This window comes from Siniperca chuatsi, linkage group LG8, assembly GCF_020085105.1.
Source record: "Siniperca chuatsi isolate FFG_IHB_CAS linkage group LG8, ASM2008510v1, whole genome shotgun sequence".
NCBI lineage: Eukaryota > Metazoa > Chordata > Actinopteri > Centrarchiformes > Sinipercidae > Siniperca > Siniperca chuatsi.
In genome coordinates this window covers 20,304,072-20,312,606 of record NC_058049.1, presented here as the reverse complement: position 1 = coordinate 20,312,606, position 8,535 = coordinate 20,304,072, and the positions used below count along the sequence as shown (strand labels likewise).

Sequence of the window (8,535 nt, the reverse complement as noted above, 5' to 3'; positions counted from 1 at the left end):
AAAAATCCCCAAAAATACTGTTAAAAACATATATTTTCTGTACTGCAATCTCCTACTACTAATGAATATTTCAGTGATGACAATAGCAGCAGGGCTCTAGCAGATACTGTATAATAAATGATGCTCTTCAAATGAAGATTTTCTCTCTTTTTTTGTGTTAAAATATTTTGCTGAATAAACATGAGAATTCTTTCCCCAACATGTTAAATCCATTAATCGTTTAAGTCATTTTCAAGCAAACATGCAAGACATTTGCTAATTTCAGCTTCTTAATTGTGAGGATTTGCTGCATTTCTTTGTCTCAGACATTTGCTGACATGAAATTGGGATTTAGGAAATTACAATGGCCATTTCTCACTATTTTCTGACATGTCGTAGACCAAACGATTAATGGATGAATTGTGAAAATAATCAGTAGATTAATCAATAACAATAGATGTAGTGTTCGTTGCAGCCTAATTAAGAATAGAACTACTTGGAGTACATGACCATAGCCAATAGTGTGTCTCTGGAATAAAAAGATATAATATTAGCTTCCTATATAAAACCTCCAAATCAATCCTGTTATGCAAAGTGCATCAATTAATTTCAGCAATTTCTGGCAGCGCGCATAGTGTTGCTGGTACAATTTAAACTTTGAGATGAATAATTGTGTAAAACCTGGAAAACACAAAGTTTATGTTATGTGGTCCAATATTTATGTGTTGCATTCAGCTGTCAAATTTGTTAAATAGCCAAGAAAGCCAAGATTATTAATAGTTAAGCCTTGTTAACTGTAATAACAGAAGACCAGTGACTAGCAAAATTGTCTGACAAACTACAATTCTTACATAACAAAGTAGGAAACGTTCATTTTCATTGAAAAAGAAACTACTTACAATGTACTACCAATGACGTGAGGCAGACAGCATAATCTCACACAATTAGCTTTTGTGGAGGCAGAGTGGCGGGACAGAAGAGAAATATCACAGCAACTCTGGAATGAGAAAATCGAAAAAAAATGGAGAAAGTGACTGAAGTGAGCAATAACAAACCTCAGCCCTGAGAAAAATTACCTCAATTGAAACGTAGATTGAAAGTTAGGACTTGAATGGGAATGACAAAGATTTGGTACCGTTTTATTGACAGTATTGATGGGGGGAAAAAAGAGTACTTTCTTTCATAATCAGGAAGTGTATCTTAAATGGCTTTGTTCAGTGTTGTGTTGTGACATAATCACCCTCTGCATTAAAGAAGCTATGCAAACTCTCAACTAGAACCCAGATCAACATCTGGATTTATTGTAGTAACCTTCCATATGTTTTTATTCTAATGGGGCAAAAATGTGTGTGAGTGTGTATGGAAAGCTTTGTGTAAATCAAGAAGGGAAGAAAAGCATCTTGCAAATGTTTTGTTTAAAATGTTTTGTTGGTTGTATGAAAGAGCTGAACAACCGTGACTTTTTTGTTATTTATTTATTTCATATGGACACAATATACAGAAAAGGCTCAACAAGCACTTCAGTTCTCTATTCCCTCCATGTCACTGAACTTAGGTTGACTAGTCCTTTCCTACACCTTTCTGGCTCCTTTCTCCTCGCTTGACTTTAGTAGCACAGCTTCTGTCTGCTATTTGTTCAAAGGCTTGTGTATTACATCGGTACAATAAAAAGTGAGTGACCTCAGGCTATGGTACAATGATTTTTCAGACTTTACTTCTTGACTGCATAAAAGCTTTCTCATGTATGATATAGACAACAGAAGAGTAGCATTCATAATTTACAGTCGACCATTCAAGATCTGTGCCGATGGTTAGGTGTTTGAGCTGGCAGCGCTGCTCAGTGGTTCAACTTCCAATATTTAAATAGGGAAATTGGATGGAGAGTAATGAATAACATCAGATATAGTACAAATAAAATGTGTCCAATTGTCATATTTTGATGTGAGAATGCAAACATGCAAACCTTGATTATAGAACACACTTTGTTCCACTGCACCTGGCAGAGCTCTCCTCTTTCCATTTACTGAATCACTTGGCAAAGGGGGGTTACCAGATCCCACTGGTACTTAGGGAACAAACCTAATTTCTTCTCAAACTCCTGCATTTTATATTTGTGGGACAGTGCACATCTCTGAATTTACACAAGCAGTTCCCTACTATATTAAAGAAAGGAAATGTTTTATGAAGACCAAGAAATCACAGTCCACATATAAACCATTTGGTTCATTTTTGTAGTTTGCTATCACTCCTTGGCAGAGTGATATCACCTCTGTCAGGGGCCACTTTTACTTTTATATGACTGTTCCCTACCCGGTATTGGCTGCTGACAAACAAACAGCTTACTAGAGAGATAATGAGACTTTAATGGAGGTCTGCGATGGGCTGCGACTAACGATTATTCTCCTTATTAATGAATCTGCCTATTATTTTCTCAATTTAATCATTTGGTCTATAAAATTTCAGGAAATGTTTTTTTTTATCAAATGCCCATTACAATTTTCCAGAATGCAAAAGGCTGTATTCAGATTGATCTTTGTATGTATGTATGTATGTATGTATGTATGTATGTATGTATGTATGTATGAATGAATATATATGGTGGTATGTGTCATCCTCAAGCTCTACCAGAGGCCTGGGAGTTTGAGGGTTCTGTGCAGTATCTTAGCTGTTCCTAGGACTACACTCTTCTGGACAGAGATTTCAGATGTTGTACCTGGAATCTGCTGGAGCCACTCTCCCAGTTTGGGGGTCACAGCCCCCAGTGCTCCGATTACCACTGGCGCCACTGTTGCTTTTACTCTCCACAACTTTTCTAGCTCCTCTTTCAGCCCTTGGTATTTTTTTTAGCTTCTTGATGTTGCTGTCACTTGGGATTGCTACATCTATCACCACTGCCTTCTTCTGCTGTTTGTCGATCGACACAATGTCTGGTTGGTTAGCCATCACCAGTTTGTCAGTCTGGATCTGGAAGCCCCGCAGGATCTTAGCTTAGCTACCTTAAGAGGTGTCTTCCATTTTGACCTTGGGACTTCCAGCCCATACTGATGGCAGATGGTCCTGTACACTATGCCACCACTTGGTTATGGCATTCCATGTACGTTGTTCCTGCCTGCATCTTACACCATGCTGTTATGTGCTATAGTCCAGCCTTTCGTCCTTTAGTCCAGGATTTCTTGATATCAGCCACTTCTTCTATCTGTCAATGATCAAAAATAACATCTATAAATCACAGGAGTGATCTCAGCAGTGGCACAAAAAAATTAATGCTACATGCTACATGGAAATTTCATTATGTGCTCACAGAAGTATTTTCACAACCATATAATGGACATGCTGAGAAAGACAGGGTCCACTATCAAGATATCAAACAGTATTGACCTGAAAGCTCATGTGAATGATATTTAAGATGGTTTCTCATATTCTGTGAATGGAGTGTTGGTAGGGTGAGAGGTTGTGCCAGAGACAGCAAATGAACAAGGCTGAACTCAGATGAACTGACTTTGAAGAAGAGCTTTTATCTTTTCAAAGTTGTTCTTGCTTCAGGTAACAAACAGACGCAGAATCCCGAATAAATCATAAAGGCAGAGCAAAGAAAAAATAACAGAGCTGCAAACAAATGGCACTCATTCAAGGGAAAGAGCAAATTTATCACAGATGTTAGGAAATTTATAGTGAAGTGCTAAAAAAGCTAAGGCAAAGATTATTTGATTAACTGTGTCTAGGAACTTGTAAATAACCACTGACGCACAGATTTAATCAACTGTCTGTTTGACTGTGTGTTTGCCTGACTATATACTCTGTTTATACACACAAGTGTTTTAGGGGGATTTCTGGTGGGATTATAAACTGTACAATATGATACTACAAAGTTACTTTCTTAGCTGTCCCCATGTGTCCCCAGTCTGAGGGCTTTTTGCCTGTCAGATAGGCTCTCAAAGTGATGCATTTATAAACCATGATTCTCAGCCACAGTGTACCACCATAATGTTCACTCATCCAAATACTGCTTTATTTTGAGAGAAATTGTGTTTTTCTGTACTTGGCATAACCATGAACATGTCCTCTTTGCTGATAAAATAACCATTTTTGAAGGATAAAACCTCCTTACTTCTCTTCTGGAGATGCCACTCTGCATGAATGGTCCTTACTGCAGGTTGCACAGAGGCTTGTGGACAAAATGTTCTCAAGAGTTTTTGTTGTTGTTTTTTAAATTTGCTACTTTTGCTGAGTTTTCTGTTTTAGTGAGGATACATTCTGTTGTAGCATTTGTGTAGGTTTAACAAAAATAAATAAATAAATAAATAAATGCATGATGGAGCACACTTTTGGGGACTTTAAGTAACAGAAAAAAGGTAACAAAGACAACTCTCTTAATATTGACCTGTTGGGAACAGACCAAAGAAACAGTTATAGATCACTCAGTCTTTGACATCAAAGGGCAAACCAAATTTCATCTGAAAATCTTGTTTTTGCTGACCTCCAGTGGTTTAACTTCTCAACTTGCTCCAGTGATGTAGAAGTGTACTTCAGGGTGTGTCAATACACTGAGACATTACTGTTAGGTGTTGTTATGGGTGCAACATAGCACATTTCTGATCACACCAAACCACACACATCAGTGATGCTGGTCAGAGGTGACTTAGCATTAAGTTACTCTTTAAAGGTAAAATAATCAGTTTTTGTTATAACTATTGCAGGATCTCAAAACAATTCATAACCTATCTTGGTTTTATTTGTAAGTGTGGTAACGTTTGAAAAGTCAGCAGGTCAGCAGAGACAAAAACTGAGACTCTTGAAAAGAGCTCTCTGAACATTTTAATATGTAATTATTTCAAGTAAAAAAAAGTTTTAAAAATGATCTCAACTATTAGTGCATAAAGTTTTGGTCCAAATCACTTCTATCTACCTATACACATATATTCAACTCACTTCTGTCTATTCATCCATCCATGCATCAGTCAGTCCAACAGTCTAATTCACTTCTGTCTGTCCACAGCCTACTGGGTCGCCTTGAAACTGTCAGTCAGTGACTTGGAGTCAGTCAGTAAGGGACAATCACTCTCCTTGGCTGCACCACCTTTGCGTCTGACAAAAATTACATTTTAAAAAATGAATAAAATGGAGGTAAAATGGTCAAGTTAAAAAGAAAATGTGTGTGTGTGTATTTGTGTGTTTGTGAGGCTGTAAGTGTGTATGTGAAATCACACCTCAGGCCATTTGATTCATCCAAAGTGTATTTGTATGAAATCAGCAATGTGCATCATTTGATGTATAGGCTGGTCTAAAAAAATACAACTGTAATAGCGCCTCTATGATCTCAGAGTTTATTCCAAGATATTTTCCACCAGTCACTGCTGAAAGTGTACACAGAGCAGACTAATCTAAAATCTCTGCTGACATAAGGTGACACCTGATGACGCAAGAATCTGCAATAAAACTGGAGACTGACTTTGTAGAAGTGCAAAGGCTGCACCTGCACCCCAATGAATTCTGGGTACTGAGACTCACAGCCTCCGACGATGTGCAATACGACGCAGTCTCTCTGAAACTGGCAGTAATTGCGTAAAATGTAAAGCTGACTAATAGGCGAAAGCATATTTCTAGTATGAATGTATGTAGATTTGTACAGCTGCATTTAGAATTCATTTACAGTCTAATTTGCAGGTTAAATAAACAATTTCTAATGCATGCATAAAAATGTGCATGGAAATAAGTGTTTCACTATTTCTGTCACACTGATTGCTACTTTTGACAAAAACAATTTCCATCTCCGCTGGTTTATAAGTGGCCATTTTAGAAAATTATTCACCAAATAGTCGTACCTGAGGAGCGATGGAGTGAAGCCCTGCATTTTGAGAGACATAATTGGTCAAAGAATCTTTACTGAGATTGTCATTTTACTATTCCTTTCATAAAGTTTTGTATCATGTTAAGCTTTGTGATAAATAGTAAAATTTCTGAAAGCTACTGAAAGCTTTCTGAAAGAGTAAACAATCTTTTATATTTAAGACCCCAAAAGACTGCACTGATGTGGGATTGCACTTTTTTTATACACCTACTTCAAAGAGTAAGGGTTCATGGAGTATTTTGCAGTTTGTTATTCTTTATTATTTTTGTGTTTATGTATGTGTGTGTCTGTGACACTGCTAGAGATCAAAGTAAACTCTTAAACAACACACTGCTTTATGCATAAGACGCTTAACAACTCCTGCAAGCTCACAGTTTAAGGTACAGTGTTATTCTTCAGCTTTTACTGCTTATACAGGTTCAAAAGGAGTGGCATGCACAGATAACAGATACACAGTATAAACTTTAGATACCCTAATGTATCTAATGTGTTCATACATGAGGGTCAATTAATAAATTATTTGTAATTACAATATTAGTGATAATTATGTTAAACATGTCATCCAGAGCAGCATTTTATGGAAACTCGTAGCCTTTTCATGTTTTAAATTGATCACGTTACAATAAGAAAGTAAACATAAGGTGGATTTAGGGCATTTGCAGTCAACTGAAACTACAATGACAAATTGCTACATCATGGGGGAAATAACTATGATGTGATTTGATGAGACAAAGATTATGATGAAGTGAAAGACTCAGTGAACCAGGACGTACTCAGTGACTGTGGGTATCTGTCCTTATGGACAGTTAGAGGAACACGATGAGGAAAACATGCTCAGTAAATACATTACACAGCACAGAGTCACTACCACTGATAAACTAAGGAGTCAGAAATGGACTCAAAACACATCACTTCACTGATGTGGTAGTTGCTATAAGTTATAATTGAACGCTTTTTTTTTGTCCCTTTATATAAGTCCAGAAAAAAAATCTGTGTACTTTCAGTGCAACATAAAACAATCAAATGTGTGCTGTGTGAAAGGGCCATCATAACAGCATGGTGCAGATACGATTGGTCTCATCTCAGGTTGTGTTAACTCCTGCTGGTATAGTAAATGACCTCATTTAATGAGGGGAGCATCCACAACCCGTTTGCCTGCAATGTGCTGGTGCACATTATTAACATAAAAACCCAGCAGCACACCCTAGAGTTTAATACATCCAGGATTATACGCACATACTGCTCCCCTCTCTGCCTCTGTTTCTATCTCTGCCTCACTAGCTATCTGCATCTCTCGCTCCTCTCTCGTTTACTGTACTTATCTTCTTTGCACTTATCGCTGATGGCTGGCATGGAAACAATTTCTCTTGCATGTTGCAGTGATGAAAAGAGCCTCCTGTAGAGACGGCTTTGTGTCCAGCTCTGACATTTTTATTTGTTTAGAACATGACTGTTGATGGTTCGGCAAAAGCTTGAGATGCTGGATTACAGCCTCGTCATGCTTCCATTTCAGATTTAAGCACTTCACCTTTAATAGGAATCTGTTCTGTTAATTTGCTCGCAGATGTTTATTTATGTTGGATAGGTCTCGATGGCCTTCTTTGTTTTTCCCCAGGGTTAGAGAAAGTCCTTTGTGCCTCCTGTCTAGCCATCAGATTAACTTGATTCAGGGTCTTATCAGGATTAAGGTTGTTCAAACATTTGGGATGAGTCGTATTATTTCTTTGAGATTGGCAGCAGGTTGGGTTGATTTCTTTTTTTTGGTAGAGACCATGTCATTTCCAATCAGCATATGGTCTGCTGTCTCCTGCCTCCTGCAAATACAGTAGCTAGTGTGTTTCAGTATTAGTTCAAATTTCAGTGCTGTGTATGATACTCACTTATACAGTACACTGATACAATTGCAAACTTCAGTGATTCCAGCATAGGAGCAATATTACAACTAATAAGACATTTTAGCAGATTGTATTATGTAAAACAAATTCCTTTTATATATATGCTGTTGTTTGTTGACCAAGGCAAAGCCTATAGGAAGCAAGTGAAAATGCAATAGAAAGCTACATTTTCTGTCCAGATTTTAGTTGAAATACTGATTAAATTGGGGATTAAAACGGAATCTCCAATCCCAGTATGGACGTTTATCATGAAAATTCATATTTCACTGTGTTTATTAAAAATGTTGTAGAGTAGGAAATTCATCATGATTATAGCCTGACATATACTTTTGAGGTAGATACCAATAAAGCAGAAACGATAAGTTGATTGGTCGATTAGTCACCTAACAGAAAATTAATTGGCAACCATTTTGATAATTGATTCCATGTTTCAGTCATTTTTCAAGCAAAAATGCCAAACATCCAGCTTCTCAAATGTGTGGATTTTAAGTATGTCTTTGTTATACGCAGTAATAGCAAACTCAATATTTTAGGGTTTTGGACTCTTGGCAGGGCTCGACAATGAGGATTGCCCGATTGCCCGGGGAAAGTTAAATGTCACATCCGGCTAGTAAATCTAGCAACTCACTTGCCCGATTGGGCATGTGGTAAAAAAGAATTAAACACATCGTTTTTTTTCCGGAGCTGATGATGGAGTGAGGAGTGAGCCATCTCGCTTTCTTCTCATCTCTGTTGAGAGTTGCACATGCGCAGTACCGATCAGGCACTCGCAAGAAAATAGCGGCGGGTAAAGACAATAGAGCCGTCAAGCGG

General features: G+C 37.5%; 1 long non-coding RNA gene across 1 annotated transcript in view; it reads right to left on the bottom strand.

Moving 5' to 3' along the window:
- Positions 1–878: 878 nt before the first annotated feature.
- LOC122880830 overlaps positions 879–8,535 on the bottom strand; it is a 72,688-nt gene continuing 65,031 nt past the window's right edge. The window contains exon 3 of the long non-coding RNA XR_006379041.1: positions 879–976. This is a non-coding gene — a long non-coding RNA (uncharacterized LOC122880830). The remainder of the gene's footprint in view (positions 977–8,535) is intronic.